The sequence below is a fragment of the Hyla sarda genome, chromosome 10, assembly GCF_029499605.1.
Source record: "Hyla sarda isolate aHylSar1 chromosome 10, aHylSar1.hap1, whole genome shotgun sequence".
In the NCBI taxonomy this organism is placed as follows: Eukaryota; Metazoa; Chordata; class Amphibia; order Anura; family Hylidae; genus Hyla; species Hyla sarda.
In genome coordinates, this window is record NC_079198.1 from 123,899,394 (window position 1) to 123,919,624 (window position 20,231).

General features: G+C 45.8%; 1 protein-coding gene across 4 annotated transcripts in view; it reads right to left on the reverse strand.

Moving 5' to 3' along the window:
• The window catches only part of CDON (cell adhesion associated, oncogene regulated), a 156,010-nt gene that overhangs the window by 48,319 nt on the left and 87,460 nt on the right, over positions 1 to 20,231 (reverse strand). Inside the window, exon 1 of one of the 4 annotated variants that reach the window (XM_056542127.1) lies at positions 16,460 to 16,873. The exons of the other annotated variants lie outside the window; for them this stretch is intronic. The gene's annotated coding sequence lies outside the window, so the exon portion shown is untranslated. Of the gene's footprint in view, positions 1 to 16,459; positions 16,874 to 20,231 lie in introns of those variants that run through there. 4 annotated transcript variants of the gene reach the window in all.

Here is a 20,231-nt window from a genome sequence, read left to right on the forward strand (position 1 = left end):
GACTAAACTCCTAAAATACTCAGATGGGATAAAAAGCTTTAATCTATAATTGTTAAATAAACATTTAAAAATGACATGAATCTATCAATTGTAATGTCATGGAATTTCCATTAAATAGATAAGGCTTCCCCAGTGTGTTCAGTAGAGGCCGGGGCCGCGCTGCTCCTCTCCTTCATGGATTATATGAAGTGCGGCAGAAAGTTACTTCTCTTCATCATTTCACCACAAGAAAGAAAGAAAAACACAAAGAGGAAAGAAATATTTGCTGTGACTGGATACGGCCAAACATAACATTTGTGTTTTACCCCCCGCCTGTCCCCCCAATCCCATCTCAAACAAAAGCGTCGGCGCGCACTGTCCAAATGTGCCGACAAAATGAAGAACAGATGAAGCTGAAGAAGAGGAGGCGCAGGGCAGAGGGAAGATTGTTTAGGAATAAAGATGAAACCAACAAAGTATAGCGGCTACCGGAGTGACCCCAAGTGTCCTTGTCCTGAACCCCCAGTATCAGTGTCACCAAGTGTCATCATCCTGTCCCCCAAGTGTCATTATCCAGTACCCCAAGTGTCATCATCCTGTACCCCAAGTGTTATTATCCTGTACCCCAAGTGTTACCATCCTGTACCAAGTGTTATTATCCTGTACCCCAAGTGTCATCCTCCTGTACCCCAAGTGTTATCATCCTGTACCCCAAGTGTCATCATCCTGTACCCCAAGTGTCATCATCCTGTACCCCAAGTGTTATTATCCTGTACCCCAAGTGTTATTATCCTGTACCCCAAGTGTTACCATCCTGTACCAAGTGTCATCATCCTGTACCCCAAGTGTCATCATCCTGTACCCCAAGTGTTATCATCCTGTACCCCAATTGCACTATCCTGTACCCCAATTGCACTATCCTGTACCCCAAGTGTCATCATCCTGTACCCCAAGTGTTATTATCCTGTACCCCAAGTGTCATCATCCTGTACCCCAAGTGTCATCATCCTGTACCCCAAGTGTTATTATCCTGTACCCCAAGTGTCATTATCCTGTACCCCAAGTATCATTATCCTGTACCCCAAGTGTCATTATCCTGTACCCCAAGTGTCATCCCCCTGTACCCCAAGTGTTATCCCCCTGTACCCCAAGTGTCATCCCCCTGTACCCCAAGTGTCCTTATCCTGTACCCCAAGTGTCATTATCCTGTACCCCAAGTGTCATCACCCTCTACCCCGTGTCATCACCCTGTACCCCAAGTGTCATCATCCTGTACCCCAAGTGTTATTATCCTGTACCCCAAGTGTCATTATCCTGTACCCCAAGTATCATTATCCTGTACCCCAAGTGTCATCATCCTGTACCCCAAGTGTCATTATCCTGTACCCCAAGTGTCATCCCCCTGTACCCCAAGTGTCCTTATCCTGTACCCCAAGTGTCCTTATCCTGTACCCCAAGTGTCATTATCCTGTACCCCAAGTGTCATCACCCTCTACCCCAAGTGTCATCACCCTGTACCCCAAGTGTCATCACCCTGTACCCCAAGTGTTATTATCCTGTACCCCAATTGCACTATCCTGTACCCCAAGTGTCATTATCCTGTACCCCAAGGGTTATTATCCTGTGCCCCAAGTGTTATCATCCTGTGCCCCAAGTGTCATCATCCTGTACCCCAAGTGTCATCATCCTGTACCCCAAGTGTCACCATCCTGTACCCCATGTGTCACCATCCTGTACCCCAAGTGTCATCATCTTGTACCCCAAGTGTCACTATCCTGTACCCCAAGTGTCATCATCCTGTACCCCAAGTGTCATCATCCTGTACCCCAAGTGCCATTATCCTGTACCCCAAGTGTTATTATCCTGTACCCCAAGTGTCATTATCCTGTACCCCAAGTGTCATCATCCTGTACCCCAAGTGTTATCATCCTGTACCCCAAGTATCAGGCATTTCCTCCAGCTCTGAGAACTGTTATTCAGGGTTAATGAATATTCTCCTCAGTTCTTTTATATAAAACAATTGTCACTTGAGTTTTCTTGTGCGTTTGATGGTAGAAGACATTTTGGTTACTGCGCCATATATCTCTGACAGCCCTGGAATCCTGCACCTCGTCTGTTTCTTCTCACTTACTGGCTGGAGTCTGATAAAGGGAGATACAGAAAATTAATGGTCCTTGGATCCTCATATGTACATAACAAGACCTGGACAAGATCATCTCCAGGACAGCGCTGGCTATGGATCCCCCACTTCGACGTCAATATGCTGCAGACTAGCTGTGCGGTCTGTCTGTATACAAGTCACGAATACTAAATATATCATTACACTGGTCGGTCTGAACATTATACCACCTGACCAATATTGTGCAGTCCCCCTTATGCTCGGACCCCCGAGGTCCGGACCCTATAGACCTGTGCTGTGTCCTGTGGTATCAGGAGCAGGTCCTGTAAGGTGCGGCCTCCACCGACCGGACTTGTTTCCCCAGAACATCCCTCAATGATCGACAATATTGGGGGGAGATTTGTCAAGACCTCTGCAGAGGTAGAGTTGACCAGTTGCCCATAGCAACCAATCAGATCGCTTCTTTTGTTTTTGAAAAGGCCTCTGAAAAGTGAAATAAGCGATCCGATTGGTTGCTATGGGCAGCTGGCCAACTTTTCCTTTGCAGAGGTCTTGATAAACCTCCCCCAATGAGATCTGGGATATTTGGAGGCCAAGTCACCACCTCGATCTCCTTGTCACGTTCCTTCTTCCTGAACAGTGTCTCTGCCGTGTGGCCGGGGGGCATTATCCTGCTGAAAGGGGCCACTGCCATTGGGGTCCCACTGACAAAGGAGACTTGTTCTGTAGAATGGTTAGGTAGGTGGTAGGGCTGGGCGGTACTGGTTCATACCGAATACCAAAAAAATTTTTCCTGCAAGATATGAATTTTAACCCATACCGCAATACCGGTTTGGCCCCTCCCCCTCAGGAATTAATGAATTATCAGCCGCAGCGCACTGTCCCCACATCGGGGAACTAATCATATGTGACCCGCGAGCGCTGTTCTTCCCCCCCAATTAATTATTAGTCCAGCGCTGCGCTGTCCCCACAAGCGCTGCCCTCCTCGTCCCCCTGCTTGTTGCGGCGGCCGCCGGCGCTGACACTCTATAACAGTGGTCTTCGAACCTCCAGATGTTGCAAAACTACAACTCCCAGCATGCCCGGACAGCCAACAGCTGGGAGTTGTAGTTTTGCAACATCTGGAGGTCTGCAGGTTGAAGACCACTGCTCTATACTGTATCCCTAGGCCCGGGATGCAAAAGGTAAACAGAATAAACTTTAACTCACCTTCTCCGTCGGTCCGGACCGGCTTCCTAGGAAATGGAACCTCGGAAAGCCGTCAGCCTATCACCGGCCGCAGCCATGTTCCACCTCGGCCGGTGATAGGTTGAGCGCACTGTCATGTAAGAAGCCGGCCTGTTCCTTAGATGACAGTGGGCTCAGTCTATCACCGACCGAGGCGGAACATCGCTGCAACCGGTGATAGGCTGACGGCTGTCCGACGTTGACGTTGCCAGGAAGAGCGCAAGGCTGATGTAGGAAAATGCGTTAAAGTTTATTTTTGTTTACCCTTTACAGCCCGAGCATAGGGATACAGTATGGAGTGTCAGCGCCGGCAGCCGCAACAAACAGGAGGACAAGGAGGGCAGCGCTTGGGGGTGACTTGAGTATTTACCCTGCTGGGGACAGCGCAGTGCTGGGCTAATAATAAATTTTAGGGGTGGGGGGGGGAATACCTTTACATACCGTGGAACCGCCGTAAGTTACAAAAACACAGCGATACACATATTTGGTCATACCGCACAGCCCAATAGGTGGTATGTGTCACAGTAACAGCCACATGATGCCAGGACACAAGGTCTGCACCAGAACATTGCCCATCACATTGCCCCCGCCAGCTTGTCTTCTTCCCATAGTGGCGCCATCTCTTTTCTAGGTAAGTGACGTACGTGCAACCGGACATCTATGATGTAAAACATGATCCATCAGACCAGGTCGCCTTCTTCCATTGCTCCATGGTCCAGTTCTGAAGCTGTGATGGCCATTGTAGACACTTTTGGTGGAGGACACAGCATGGGGGCTCCGACCAATCTGCAGCTATACGACCCCAAATACAACAAGCTGTGATGTCTATTGTAGACACTTTTGGTGGTGGACAGGGGTCAGCATGGGGGCTCCGACCAATCTGGGCTATACGACCCCATACACAACAAGCTGTGATGTCCATTGTAGACACTTTTGGTGGTGGACAGGGGTCAGCATGTGGGCTCCGACCAATCTGGGCTATACGACCCCATACACAACAAGCTGTGATGTCCATTGTAGACACTTTTGGTGGTGGACAGGGGTCAGCATGTGGGCTCCGACCAATCTGGGCTATACGACCCCATACACAACAAGCTGTGATACCCTGTGTGATTGGACTCCTATTTATCATAGCCAGCAAGGAGTTTTCAGCAGTTTGCTTTACAGCAGCTCTTCTTTGGGGGGGGGGGTCGGACCAGGCAGGATAGACTTTACTTCTCACACATCAACGAGTCTTGGGCCCCTGTGACCGTGTCCCCAGTAGTCTTTTCTTGGTGGGTGCGAACCACTACATACTCACAAGACCGGGTGCGATAGAAATGCGCAGGTAGAATCCGCAGTGCTGTACAGTGACTGCGCGTTTCACCACTATCCATACATTTATGTACTTTAGTTTCTATTTATCCTCTCCCCCTGACACATTCGTGGATCAGTACTAAATCTAACAATCCCTTTAAATTCACTGCACTGTCGAAATTTCTGCAACTATCCCATACATCTGAATGCGTTTTGCCAAAACCTATCCCATGCAGGAACTAACCCATTCAGATTTACAAAAAAAGGTTTATCTGCTGCGTGTAAACCAGTCCTTACACTCCTCCTGGTCTCTACCACTTTACACTACAACGGGAATGATTGGTGGGGGTCACAGGGGCATAATTTAGTTATTTTCAGGGTTCCTATTATAAGGTTTAATTTAAAGGGGTTATCCAGAAAAAAAAAAAAAGAAGAGAGAGAGATTAGTCAGTCTCTCTCTCCCAGAAAGTTTAACAGATTTGTAAATTACTTCTATTAAAAATCTTAATCCTTTCAGTACTTATGAGCTGCTGAAGTTGAGTTGTTCTCTTCTGTCTAAGTGCTCTCTGATGACACCTGTCTCGGTATCTGTCCAGAGTAGAAGCAAATCCCCATAGCAAACCTCTTCTACTCTGTACAGTTCCTGAGACAAGCAGAGATGTCAGTAGAGAGCACTGTTGCCAGACAGAAAAGAACAACTCAACTTCAGCAGCTGATAATTATTGGAAGGATTAAGATTTTTTAATAGAAGTAATTTACAAATCTGTTTGACTTTCTAAAGCCAGTTGATATATATATATAAGTTTTTTCCTGGAATACCCCTTTAAAGGCCCCCATACACATGAAAACAGTTTTTTGGTAGGACTGGCTGACTGCCTAATGTAGTGTTTCCGATCCAGTGTGCCTCCAGCTGTTGCAAAACTACAACTCCCAGCATGCCCGGACAGCCTTCGGCTGTCCGGGCATGCTGGAAGTTGTAGTTTTGCAAGAGCTGGAGGCACATTGGTTGGGGAACACTGGTCTAATGTGTCCCTCAGAGGGATCAGGCATGTTGGATTTCAACACCTGAACCTGTTGTTCTCAGGGAAATAAGCCGCTGCCAGGAGTCTGAAGGGGACAACAGTCTGGAAGAAGGCACAGAGGAGTCTGGCAGTGGCTTTCCCTCCTTCCTCTCTATTCAGAACATGAACACTAAGGCTAGGTTCACACTGCGGAATCTCTGGGCAGAAAATTTCCGCCCGGAGATTCCGAGTGCGGCCAGTGACGACTGAATCAGTCGGCACTAGGACCACGCGGACACTGCTGTCTCCAATAGACTGCAATGTGTTCCGCGAGTATTTCCGCCTGAAGAATGAGCAACGCCATTCTTCAGGCGGAAATTTTCAAGCGGATTTTCCGTTGACAAATTCCAAAGTGTGAATTTTTGAAAAGGAACGGATACTATACATTTTAGTAAGCAGAAATTCTGCCTTCAATTTCAAAGCGGAATTACAGGTGGAAATTCCGTAGAGTGAACCTAGTCTGAGTGCTGAGCATTCATGTGTATGGAAGGAATGTGAGAGATCGCTTTATCATGTGTATGGCTACTATGAAACTTACCCACAAGGGGGCACTATACTGAGCAAAGTTCAGGGTAATAGAGCCAGAGCGGTGAGGAGGGATCCATGCATTGTGCCCACGATACAACCAAAAAAACGTGACTGTTATTGTAGTGTCAATCCAGCATTAGGGTTAATCAACACATAGCTGCCATGCTGCATATAATTGTTCCAACTACTAGAAACTCTACGTGTAAATATACCCTAATACACAGTTTCCTGAGCATAACAGAGAAAAGGAGGCGATTCCAGCATAAACTACTAGACCAACTCACTTAAAGGGGTACTCCACTGGAAAAAAAATGTCTTTTTAATCAACTGGTGCCAGAAAGTTAAACAGATTTGTAAATTACTTCTATTGAAAAATCTTAATCCTTCCAGTACTTATCAGCTGCTGTATGATCCACAGGAAGTTTTTTTCTTTTTGAATTTTCTTTCTGTCTGACCACAGTGCTCTCTGCTGACACCTCTGTCCATGTCAGGAACTGTCTGGAGCAGGAGAGGTTTGCTAGGGGCATTTGCGCCTACTCTGGGCAGTTCCTAAAATGGACAGAGGTGCCAGCAGAGAGCACTGTGGTCAGACTGGAAACAACGACACAACTTCCTGTGGAGCATACAGCAGCTGATAAGTACTGGAAGGATTAAGATTTTTCAATAGAAGTAATTTACAAATCTGTTTAACTTTCTGGTTCCAGTTCATTTGAAAAAAAAATGTTTTTCAGCGGAGTACCCCTTTTAGGGTACGTTCAAACGAGCGGATCCAGAGCGTATTTTATGCTGCGGATCCGCCGCTCAGGGACCGCTACATGGTGTCTTTAGATGTGCCTGCTCGAAGTGGTAATACCTGGCTACGAGCAGACACACTGAAGCGATGTGCGAGTCACCGCGCGCATGCGCAGGACACTCGCACATCGTGGCAGCTCTTAGCCTAGCTCATGAAGCAGGGGGAGCGGCTGTGATGTGTGCGAGTACACTGCGCATGCGCGGCAACTCGCACATCGCTTCCGTGTGTCTGCTCATAGCTGCGTATTGTCTCTCCGAGCAGGCACATATAAAGGCACCATGTAGCGGGCCTTCAGCGGCAGAAGTAAAATACACTGTGAATCCACTCATCTGAATGTACCCTAAAGGTACAGAACCCAGTAGGTCAGCTGGGGGGGGGGGGGGGGGGGGGGAAAAGCTGGGAGGTGAGGTTCTGAAGTAGAGTTGTTCTTTTCTGTCTAAGTGCTCTCTGATGACACGTGTCTCGGGAACCATCCAGTTTAGAAGCAAATCTCCATAGCAAATCTCTTCTAAACTGGGCGGTTCCCGAGAAACGTGTCATCAGAGAGCACTTAGACAGAAAAGAACAACCTTAACTTCAGAAGCTCATAAGTACTGAAAGGATTAAGATTTTTTAATGGAAGTAATTTACAAATCTGTTTAACTTTCTGGAGCCATTTGATATATATATAAAAAATAAATAAAAAAGTTTTTTCCTGGAATACCCCTTTAAAGGATGCTACAGATTTCCTTTAAAGGGTACCTCTGATGCTTTTCTGATAAACCTCTATTGTGCAGCATTTTCCTAAAATTTTTAATTTGGCACCGTTCTCCATGTCCTATATAACTGTATAATAGAAGATGAAGCTTTCTGCTCCGTCTCAACAGCGCCCAGCTCCAGTGCCAGACCCAGTGTAATGTTATTCTACAGCGCTGGGTCTCCCGCATGAAACATACTTCTATACGGCAGGGAGAATGGCGCGCCGTCTGGGCATTAAAATGGCGAATCTAAAATTCATCGCGCACAGTGCATTTTTCATAAAATTGACAATACAATCGGAGGTACACTTTTAGCTTTGCACAGTCAAAAATGTGTCTGATGTATGGCGCACAGCTAGACATCTATTTGGCGCAGCTAAAGCATTGTTCACATTTCTGTCAAGACTTTTGCTGTTCATCCTCATAAGAGCAGAAAAACAAAAAGGACCATGGCGCTGTATGTTGACGGTGCCTAATGGACATCATTGACCACTATACTGTGGTCAGTCAGGCCATCATTTCATTCCCATCACTTCACCAGGCAATCCACAATCTGCACTGCTTTTCCAGGGTTATCCGATACAGGTGTAAATTATGCCTATGGGTACGTTCACACGGGCGGATTACCTGCAGGTTTTCTGCAGCATATTTGCTGCGGAAAATCCACAGTAGATTTTGCTACCATTGACTTCAATGGGTCAGCAGAATTTCCACAGTAGAGGCAGATTTCCAGATTTTCCTTTGGACCCTTTGAAGTCAATGGTAGGAAAATCCACAGGTAATCCGCCTCTGTGAATGTACCCTTACTCTGATAGGCTTAAAAGGGGTATTTGGGTGGAAAACACTTTTTTTATTTTTTTTTTATTTTTTTTTTTAAATCAACTGGTGCCAGAAATGTAAACAGATTTGTAAATTACTTCTATTAAAAAATCTTTACCCTTCCAGTACCTTTTAGCTGCTGAATATTACAGAGGAAATACTTTTCTTTTTGAATTTCTTTTTGTCTTGTCCACAGTGCTCTCTGCTGACACCTCTATCCGTGTCAGGAACTGTCCAGAGCAGGAGAAAATCACCATAGCAAACCTCTGCTGCTCTGGACAGTTCCTGATACGGGCATCAGGTGTCAGCAGAGAGCACTGTGGACAAGACAAAAAAGAAATTCAAAAAGAATAGAATTTCCTCTGTAGTATACAGCTGCTAAAAAGTACTGGAAGTGTAAAGATTTTTTAATAATTTACAAAAAAAAAAAAAAAAAAAAAAAGGATTCCACCGGAGTACCCCTTTAAGTTAAAGACTACCATGTGAAATTCCAACTAATAGATGCCCCAATGTGAGGGAGGATTAAGGGTAGATTTACACAAGCAGGTTTTGAAAAATACACTTTCCATTAATTGTTTTCATCTGTTTTTTTTGTTTATCGCACGTTCCACTTTATAGGGTTTTTATTAAGTTGCATAGATGATGATGAACTGGATTGTTTTTTTTTATTTATTTATTTTTTTTTTTTTTTATGTTTGCTATTAAGGTTGTGTCGTTAAAAATCTAAATACATTCATTTACCTTAAAAAATAAATAAATCCTTAAAACGCCATCTCCAGTATGGTACCAGAGCGACAAACACCCATCACAATGTCGTGAATACTCGACAGAACAGATTCATCCAGGAGAATCGAATCCTATTTGTTTTTATACAAAAGATGTGTAACAATTGCAGCTTTTTTTTTTTTTAACCAGGTAAACTTATATAGTCTTTAGATTTTAATAATACAAATTTAATGCAGAATTGTTGCATTCCAATGTGGGTTTTACAGTGACAAAACTGCTTTGTAGATTTAGCTGTTTTTTTATTTATTTTTTACATAATGTCAGAATAAAGTCCCTTTTTTTTTTTTTTTTTTTTTTTTTTTTAACAGCGGTTTCCAAAACCGCTATCTACGACAAAAATGCAGACGTTTTGCTGCGATGGCAAACCTGCTACTATGAAAACACAACAAACCAATAAAGACATAGAACATCACCACAATTTCTCAGTAACATATTAAAAACACAACAGAGCATCAATACAAAAACGTGCACCAAAAAAACAAGCATTTTTTTTCTCAATACACCAAATTTGCATCTTCAGAGTGGGGACTCTTAGGCCCACTAAGGGTTAATCACATCCCTTTCCGTTTACATAATTAGGATCAATACACCATTCAAAAAAAAAAAAATAACAATAATAAATAAAATAAAAAGGATAAAGCCCCTGTAGCAAGTGACTGTTAAAGGGGTACTCCGGTGGAAAACACTAATATATATATATAATATATATATATATATATATATATATATATCTTTTTTAATCAACTGGTGCCAGAAAGTTAAACAAATGTGTAAAATTACTTCTATTAATTCCAGTACTTTTTAGCAGCTGTGTGCTACAGAGGGAATTCTTTTCTTTTTGAATTTCTTTTTTGTCTTGTCCACAGTGTACACTCTGCTGACACCTCCTGCTCTGGACAGTTCCTGATACGGGCATCAGGTGTCAGCAGAGAGCACTGTGGACAAGACAAGAAATTCAAAAAGAAAAGAATTTCCTCTGTAGCATACAGCAGCTGATAAGTACTGAAAGGGTAAAGATTTTTTTTAACAGAAGTAATTTACAAATCTGTTTAACTTTCTGGCACCAGTTGATAAAAAAATAAAATAAAAACTATATATATATATATATATATATATATATATATATATATATATATATATATATATTTTCCACTGGAGTACCCCTTTAACTTCTGAAGGGCCTGTCCCATGCTGGGCCCCAATAAGAGCTGGGGGCAAGGGGGATGCTATAGCGCAGTGTTTCCCAAGCAGTGTGCCTCCAGCTGTTGTGAAACTACTACAACGACTACAACTACTTCCAATAGGTGGCACTAGCAAGCCCATCTCTATTCCACCTGAGGAGACTTTGCACAATGTTTATGGCGGTGTTCTTCAACCAGGGTGCCTCCAGCTGTTGCAAAACTACAACTCCCAGCATGCCAGGACAGCCTTTTACAACAGCTGGAGGCAACCTGGCTGGAAACAAAAACTAGGGTACAGCATAGGGAACAAATCACAACTTGGGAGCAATTAGATAAAGCAGTGTTTCCTACCCAGGGTTCCTCCAGCTGTTGCAAAACTACAACATCTAGCATGCCCGGACAGCCAGTGGCTGTCCGGGCATGCTGGGAGTTGTAGTTTTGCAACAGCTGGAGGCACACTGCTTGGGAAACACTGCTATAGCGTTATGTCATGATATAACCAATCCAGTGTGCCTCCAGCTGTATTTCCAATCCAGTGTGCCTCCAGCTGTTGCAAAACTACAACTCCTATCATGCCCATAATTTAGCTATTTTTAGGGTTCATATTATAAGGTTTAATTTAAGGCCCCCATACACATGAGAACTGTTTTTTGGTAGGACTGTCTGACTGTCTATTGTAGTGTTTCCAATCCAGTGTGCCTCCAGCTGTTGCAAAACTACAACTCCCAGCATGCCCAGACAGCCTTCGGCTGTCCGGGCATGCTGGGAGTTATAGTTTTGCAACAGCTGGAGGCACAATGCTTGGGAAACACTGCTATTTTGCTGTTATGATATAACTGTGTATTCACTGGTACCTTTATATACACACACAGACTGCTGCATAAGTAAATACCCCCCAATACACACAAGCAGGGGGGCATACACAGAGGGCTAATCTGAGGCTCCTGCGACCCCATTGCAAAATGTGCACAATCCTTCTGTGCCATGATCTCACTGTATATATGACAATGCTCCTTAGGCCCCTTTCACACTACAGGTATCATCCTGTAAAAACCTCCGTTATTACTCCCGGCAAAAGTCCTGAAAATGGCCGTCAAAAAATCCCATTCATGTCAATCAGGTATGTCCGTTTTTTACTAATGCCCGTTATTTTTGCCGGCACAAAAGACGCTGCACGCACTCATTTTTGTAACTGAAGTAAATCCAGCTCACCCCTTTGTAGACTTAGCCGTGACACGGATCTTCGTGGACAGTGCTGTATAGACATGCAAGAACGAAGGAAATATCCGGCGCGGTAGCTCAATTGCAAGAAGATTTAGTCGATATAGCAACACACAGGCACAGGACAGCAGTGACGCGTTTCGATCGTCTAGGCGATCTTATTCAATGCACTAAATACACTCATTTTTGGTGCATCAAAAATAATGGTGAAAAAAACGGCCATTAAAATTCAACATTGAAGTCTAAAAAAAAAAAACATCAGTTATCATCCGTTATTGTCAGTTTTTTTAACATATGTTTTTTATATTGAGCATGCTCAGTACAGCTTTACAAAAAAGGGTTAAAAACCTGATTTTGAAAAACGGATGTAACTGGTAATAACGAATGATAATTGATGAACAACATCAGGTTTTTTAACAAAAAAAACATTAAAAAAGGGATCATGGTCATCAGTTATCATCAGTTATTGAATCAGTTATTATCAGTTATCAGTTATTGCATCAGTTTTTTTCCATCCGTTACTGTAAAATAGCGGCAGTAAAAAAGCAGGATGATTCCTGTAGTGTTAAAGGGGCCTTAACCTGTGATAAAACTACAACTCCCATCATGTCCTGACAGCAAGATGGCATCAGGCCAAGATGGAAGTTGTGGCTCCCCAGCTGTGGCACAACTACAACTTTAATCATGTCCTGACAGCAAAATGCTATCATGCCATGACGGGAGTTGTAGTCGTGCCACAGCTGGGGAGTCCAATTTTGGGGAACAGGATGAACTGAAGGTTGTCAAAGCATGATGCGAGTTGTAGTCGGGCCACCGCTGGGTAGTCACATTTTGGGGAACAGGAAGCACCAAAGGCTGTCGGAACATAATGGGAGTTGTGGTTTTATAGCAGTTAGAGAGTCACAGTTTGGGGAATAGGATGCAACAAAAGGCTGTCAGAATTGATGGGAGTTGTAGTTCTGCCACAAGTTTGAAATCACTTGTATATCATGTACTTATCATAGTTCTGCCCAACTCCACTATAATACTGCTAGATTTTTATGGGGTCAACGGGGCCCCTCAAGCACCAGGGCCTGGGTCTATACATATCACAGCTGGGGCACCTAGGTGTTACATCTTGACTTTGCTCCTGTTACGCCCATCAGTACACAAAGTTTATGAAAGGCCTGAGCCACAGAGTAAATACTGACACTCTGTTTCCTTGTAAGATTGATGGAAAGTGGCCCTCCAGCTCTCAGGGGGTTAATTGAACAAAGACTCCAGAAAAGAGGGAAAATGTGAACATCTATGGCAGTGGTCTCCAACCTGCGGACCCCCAGATGTTGCAAAACTACAACTCCCAGCATGCCCGGACAGCCGTTGGCTGTCCGGGCATGCTGGGAGTTGTAGTTTTGCAACATCTGGAGGTCCGCAGGTTGGAGACCACTGATCTATGGGCTCCCCAATGTCTCCATTCACTCCATCACAGACGTAGCTCCCAGGCCCAGAAAGAGCAGCAGGAATGCCGCACAACACAATCACCCTGTGTTCAACCCCCCCCCCCTGGGTGTCTGTAGGTGCTTGTTATGAAGTGGATGACTGCAAGAGGTCAACCTAAAGCAAGATATATAGCCGTGGAAATGACACCGGCCCACACCTCTACCCTGCTGCCCCCCACTACTGGGAGAGGCCTGAAAAGCCACAGGGTACTGAGAGAGGAGAGAGCTAGGGTTGCAAGTGTGTAAGAGTTCCTTTTCTTATTCCTAGCATTTGTCTGCCAGGATCCTGCAGAGATACAGTCTAGACCTGAAAGAGACTCCAAACAATGCACAACTGGAGGAGAAGGCTTGGGGGGTGATCTCTGCTCCCCCCAAGAAGGTAACATGGCACCACTGACAAAAAAAAGCTACAACAAAACACAAAAACCTCCTATATAAACAACATCTACTCTAGAAGCAGCCACTGGCCATGTGATACAATGTATCAACTATTTGTAAACAATGCACAACTAGTGGAGAAGGCTTTGGGGGTGATCCCTGCTCCCCCTAAGAAGGTAACATGGCAGCAATGGCAAAGAAAAAAATAAAAACAAAATGACACCATCCACTCTAGAATCAGCAGTCAACTGTCCATGTGATACAATGTATCAACTAATTGTAAACAATCAACAAATGTTACATTTCATACATCCTGAGACAGAGCTGTAAAGTATAGAGAAGGATATAAGCAGGTAGGTAGGTGGACAGATATGAGAAGGATATAAGTAAGTAGGTAGGTGGACAGATATGAGAAGAATATAAGTATGTAGGTGGACAGATATGAGAAGGATATAAGTAGGTAGGTAGGTGGACAGATATGAGAAGGATATAAGTAGGTAGGTGGACAGATATGAGAAGGATATAAGTAGGTAGGTGGACAGATATGAGAAGGATATAAGTAGGTAGGTAGGTAGGTGGACAGATATGAGAAGGATATAAGTAGGTAGGTAGGTAGGTGGACAGATATGAGAAGGATATAAGTAGGTAGGTAGGTAGGTAGGTAGGTGGACAGCTATGAGAAGGATATAAGTAGGTAGGTAGGTGGACAGATATGAGAAGGATATAAGTAGGTAGGTAGGTAGGTGGACAGATATGAGAAGGATATAAGTAAGTAGGTAGGTAGGTAGGTGGACAGATATGAGAAGGACACAGTGCATGCAGATACCCCCTCAAATCCATCTGAGGATGAGAAGATTAGTGTGTGTATATATATATCTATCTATCTATATGTGTATACACATATATATACATATACATACATATACATACATACACACACACACACACCACCAATCCTGCAGTGTCTACTTGTCTTATGTAGCCTTCATTGCGATCTTCTGCAACCTGTGACTCTTTGGTTGTAGCAAAATTACAACTCCTATCATTGTGTTAAAATATGGAAAGGGAGAGTAATATAGGACTACAACAGCCGGAGAGGCACAGTTGCAGATCAGTTGATGTCCTGTCTAAATTTAATTACACAAAAAGTAAAAAAGAAAAATAAGTGTTTCCCAACTGGTGTGCCTCCAGCTGTTGCAAAACTACAACCCCAGCATGCCCAGGCATGCTGGGAGTTGTAGTTTTGCAACAGTAAGAGGCACACTGGATTGGAAACACTACATTAGACAGTCAGCCACTTCTACCAAATACAGTTCTCATGTGTATGGGGGCCTTAAATTAAACCTTATAATATGAACCCTGAAAATAGCTAAATTATGGGCATGCTAGGAGTTGTAGTTTTGCAGCAGCTGGAGGCACACTGCAATTAATTTAAAAAAATCTAAATAATAATAATTATTATTATTAATAACAATCACAATAATATATGAAGTATTATATGAAATAGTCATAATTTGACATGGAGGGAAAAAAAAAAAAACAACAACAACAACAACAACAACAACAACATCATAAATAGATGCTAAACAAATCCCTGAGTAAATAGATTGTAAGCTCTGCGGGCCAGCACAATGAGGGGCACTATACCCCAGTGGGGACAGCACAATGAAGGGCACTATACCCCAGTGGGGGCAGCACAATGAAGGGCACTATACCCCAGTGGGGGCAGCACAATGAGGGGCACTATACCCCAGTGGGGGCAGCACAATGAAGGGCACTATACCCCAGTGGGGGCAGCACAATGAAGGGCACTATACCCCAGTGGGGGCAGCACAATGAGGGGCACTATACCCCAGTGGGGGCAGCACAATGAGGGGCACTAGACCCCAGTGGGGGCAGCACAATGAAGGGCACTAGACCCCAGTGGGGGCAGCACAATGAAGGGCACTAGACCCCAGTGGGGGCAGCACAATGAAGGGCACTAGACCCCAGTGGGGGCAGCACAATGAAGGGCACTAGACCCCAGTGGGGGCAGCACAATGAAGGGCACTAGACCCCAGTGGGGGCAGCACAATGAAGGGCACTAGACCCCAGTGGGGGCAGCACAATGAAGGGCACTAGACCCCAGTGGGGGCAGCACAATGAAGGGCACTAGACCCCAGTGGGGGCAGCACAATGAGGGGCACTATACCCCAGTGGGGGCAGCACAATGAGGGGCACTATACCCCAGTGGGGGCAGCACAATGAAGGGCACTAGACCCCAGTGGGGGCAGCACAATGAAGGGCACTAGACTCCAGTGGGGGCAGCACAATGAAGGGCACTAGACCCCAGTGGGGGCAGCACAATGAAGGGCACTAGACCCCTGTGGGGGCAGCACAATGAAGGGCACTAGACCCCTGTGGGGGCAGCACAATGAAGGGCACTAGACCCCAGTGGGGGCAGCACAATGAGGGGCACTATACCCCAGTGGGGGCAGCACAATGAGGGGCACTATACCCCTGTGGGGGCAGCACAATGAGGGGCACTAGACCCCTGTGGGTGCAGCACAATGAGGGGCACTAGACCCCTGTGGGGGCAGCACAATGAGGGGCACTAGACCCCTGTGGGGGCAGCACAATGAGGGGCACTAGACCCCTGTGGGGGCAGCACAATGAGGGGCACTAGACCCCTGTGGGGGCAGCACAATGAGGGGCACTAGACCCCTGTGGGGGCAGCACAATGAGGGGCACTATACCCCTGTGGGGGCAGCACAATGAGGGGCACTATACCCCTGTGGGGGCAGCACAATGAGGGGCACTAGACCCCTGTGGGGGCAGCGCAATGAGGGGCACTATACCCCAGTGGGGGCAGCTTACCTCTGACACGGGCTCTCTGTGCCCATAAGATCTGAGCTGGATCCCACAGGACATCCCTTAGAGTAAATCCAAAAACCAGAAGATTCCTCAGAGAAAGTTCAAGCCAGGAGAACCTACAACCAGGGGATCCCCAGATCTAGTCCTCTAGTCCTTGGGACAGATAAATCCAAAGCTATGGGATCTCTTTAGGACAAGTCCCTGCAGCCCGGAGATCAGTCCTGTGCAGTGTGAACAGGAGCCTCTCGGTTACTTTCTCAGTCCTTTGTATGAAGTCCCTGCCGGGCAGAGCTGGCGGTCCCTGTGCCCTGCCTGCTGCCCCCGTCCTCATGCCACCACAATGGGCTCAGGTGTGAATTCACCCGGAGAGGGCACAGTCTTCTGCAGCGTCCGCTCTCAACTCTCGGGAGAAGTGACTGAGAAGGTAGAAGAGGAGGAGGAGAGGAGGGAGAGGAGGGAGCTGGGGGTGGAGGCAGCCCGGGGGGATGGACCTTGTGTGGGAAAGACCCTCTATCCCTAATACACCTCATACACCCCTTCAGTGCCAGGAACAAGTCTTCGTGGCTATATACCCCTCCCCCACCCGCATTCCTTATAGGTAAAGGGTCGTCCTAGACTGACCCCTCTCTCCCAGAAATGACAGCTCGGGGCAAAGTGACATTATACTCTGTGCCTGCGATACCTACAAGATAGCATGCACCTACTAGGGTATCTAATCTACCTCCACTGTATGCAGCCTACCTCTAGTGTATCTCATCTACCTCCACTGTATGCAACCTACCTCTAGTGTATCTCATCTACCTCCACTGTATGCAACCTACCTCTAGTGTATCTCATCTACCTCCACTGTATGCAGCCTACCTCTAGTGTATCTCATCTACCTCCACTGTATGCAGCCTACCTCCACTGTATGCAACCTACCTCTAGTGTATCTCATCTGTCTCCCCAGTATGCAGCCTACCTCTAGTGTATCTCATCTACCTCCACTGTATGCAACCTACCTCTAGTGTATCTCATCTACCTCCACTGTATGCAGCCTACCTCTAGTGTATCTCATCTACCTCCACTGTATCCAGCCTACCTCTAGTGTATCTCATCTGTCTCCCCAGTATGCCAACTACCTCTAGTGTATCTCATCTGTCTCCCCAGTATGCAGCCTACCTCTAGTGTATCTCATCTGTCTCCCCAGTATGCCACCTACCTCTAGTGTATCTCATCTGTCTCCCCAGTATACAGCCTACCTCTAGTGTATCTCATCGGCCTCCCCGGTATGCAGCCTACCTCTAGTGTATCTCATCTGTCTCCCCAGTATGCAGCCTACCTCTAGTGTATCTCATCTGCCTCCACTGTATGCAGCCTACCCCTAGTGTATCTCATCTGTCTCCCCAGTATACAGCCTACCCCTAGTGTATCTCATCTGTCTCCCCAGTATGCAGCCTACCTCTAGTGTATCTCATCTGTCTCCCCAGTATACAGCCTACCTCTAGTGTATCTCATCTGTCTCCCCAGTATGCAGCCTACCTCTAGTGTATCTCATCTGTCTCCCCAGTATACAGCCTGCCTCTAGTGTATCTCATCTGTCTCCCCAGTATACAGCCTACCTCTAGTGTATCTCATCTGTCTCCCCAGTATACAGCCTGCCTCTAGTGTATCTCATCTACCTCCACTGTATGCAACCTACCTCTAGTGTATCTCATCTGTCTCCCCAGTATGCAGCCTACCTCTAGTGTATCTCATCTGTCTCCCCAGTATGCAGCCTACCTCTAGTGTATCTCATCTGTCTCCCCAGTATGCAGCCTACCTCTAGTGTATCTCATCTGTCTCCCCAGTATGCAGCCTGCCTCTAGTGTATCTCATCTGTCTCCCCAGTATGCAGCCTGCCTCTAGTGTATCTCATCTACCTCTAGTGTATCTCATCTGTCTCCCCAGTATGCAGCCTGCCTCTAGTGTATCTCATCTACCTCCACTGTATGCAACCTACCTCTAGTGTATCTCATCTGTCTCCCCAGTATGCAGCCTACCTCTAGTGTATCTCATCTACCTCTAGTGTATCTCATCTGTCTCCCCAGTATGCAGCCTTCTTCTATGTCATTATCTTGTCTACCTGATGGGACATATAACCTGTCCAATACATAGTAGATATACTGTTGGTATCCTCGGATGTACTCTGACACTTATGACCGCATTCTCACTTGTGGTTACAGATTACCTGTTCTCAATGGGTCCAGCATTGAATATGCAGCACAGTTAACAGTGTGAACCCTGGCACACATTCCCATTAAAACAATGGGGCACGAATTGTAGCATTTTTCAGCACTCGTTTTGGAGTGTGAGGTGTGCCAAAATAATCATCTAAATATCCAGTGGGAATATAGTCATATATTTATCATCTCCCCTGCAACCATCACCACCAGCTAATCAGCTATATCCAAGGATGAGCAAGGTGGGATTCATACTAACACACTTGGGGTACAGGATGATAACACTTGGGGTACAGGATAATAACACTTGGGGTACAGGATAATGACACTTGGGGTACAGGATGATAACACTTGGGGTACAGGATAATAACACTTGGGGTACAGGATAATGACACTTGGGGTACAGGATGATAACACTTGGAGTACAGGATAATAACACTTGGGGTACAGGATAATGACACTAGGGCTACAGGATGATAACACTTGGGGTACAGGATGATAACACCTGGGGTACAGGATAATAACACTTGGGGTACAGGATGATAACACTTGGGGTACAGGACAGTGACACTTGGGGTACAGGATAATGACACTTGGGGGTACAGGATGATAACACTTGGGGTACAGTATAATGACACATGGGGTACAGGGTAATGACACTTGGGGGTACAGGATAATAACACTTGGGGTACAGGATAATGACGCTTGGGGTATAGGATAATGACACTTGGGGTACAGGACAATAACACTTGGGGTACAGGATAATGACACTTGGGGTACATGATAACACTTGGGGTACAGGATAGTGACATTTGGGGTACAGGATAATGACACTTGGGGTACAAGATGATAACACTTGGAGGACAGGATGATGACACTTGGGGTACAGGATAATGACACTTGGGGTACAGGATAGTGACACACTTGGGGTACAGGATAGTGACACACTTGGGGTACAGGATAGTGACACACTTGGGGTACAGGATAGTGACATTTTGGGTACAGGATAGTGACACACTTGGGGTACAGGATAGTGACACACTTGGGGTACAGGATAGTGACATTTGGGGTACAGGATAGTGACACACTTGGGGTACAGGATAGTGACACACTTGGGGGACAGGATAGTGACACACTTGGGGTACAGGATAGTGACACACTTGGGGGACAGGATAGTGACACACTTGGGGGACAGGATAGTGACACACTTGGGGGACAGGATAGTGACACACTTGGGCGACAGGATAGTGACACACTTGGGGGACAGGATAGTGACACACTTGGGGGACAGGACAGTGACACACTTGGGGGACAGGACAGTGACACACTTGGGGTACAGGATAGTGACACACTTGGGGGACAGGATAGTGACACACTTGGGGGACAGGATAGTGACACACTTGGGGGACAGGATAGTGACACACTTGGGGTACAGGATAGTGACACACTTGGGGTACAGGATAGTGACACACTTGGGGTACAGGATAGTGACACACTTGGGGTACAGGATAGTGACACTTGGGGTACAGGATAGTGACACTTGGGGTACAGGATAGTGACACACTTGGGGGACA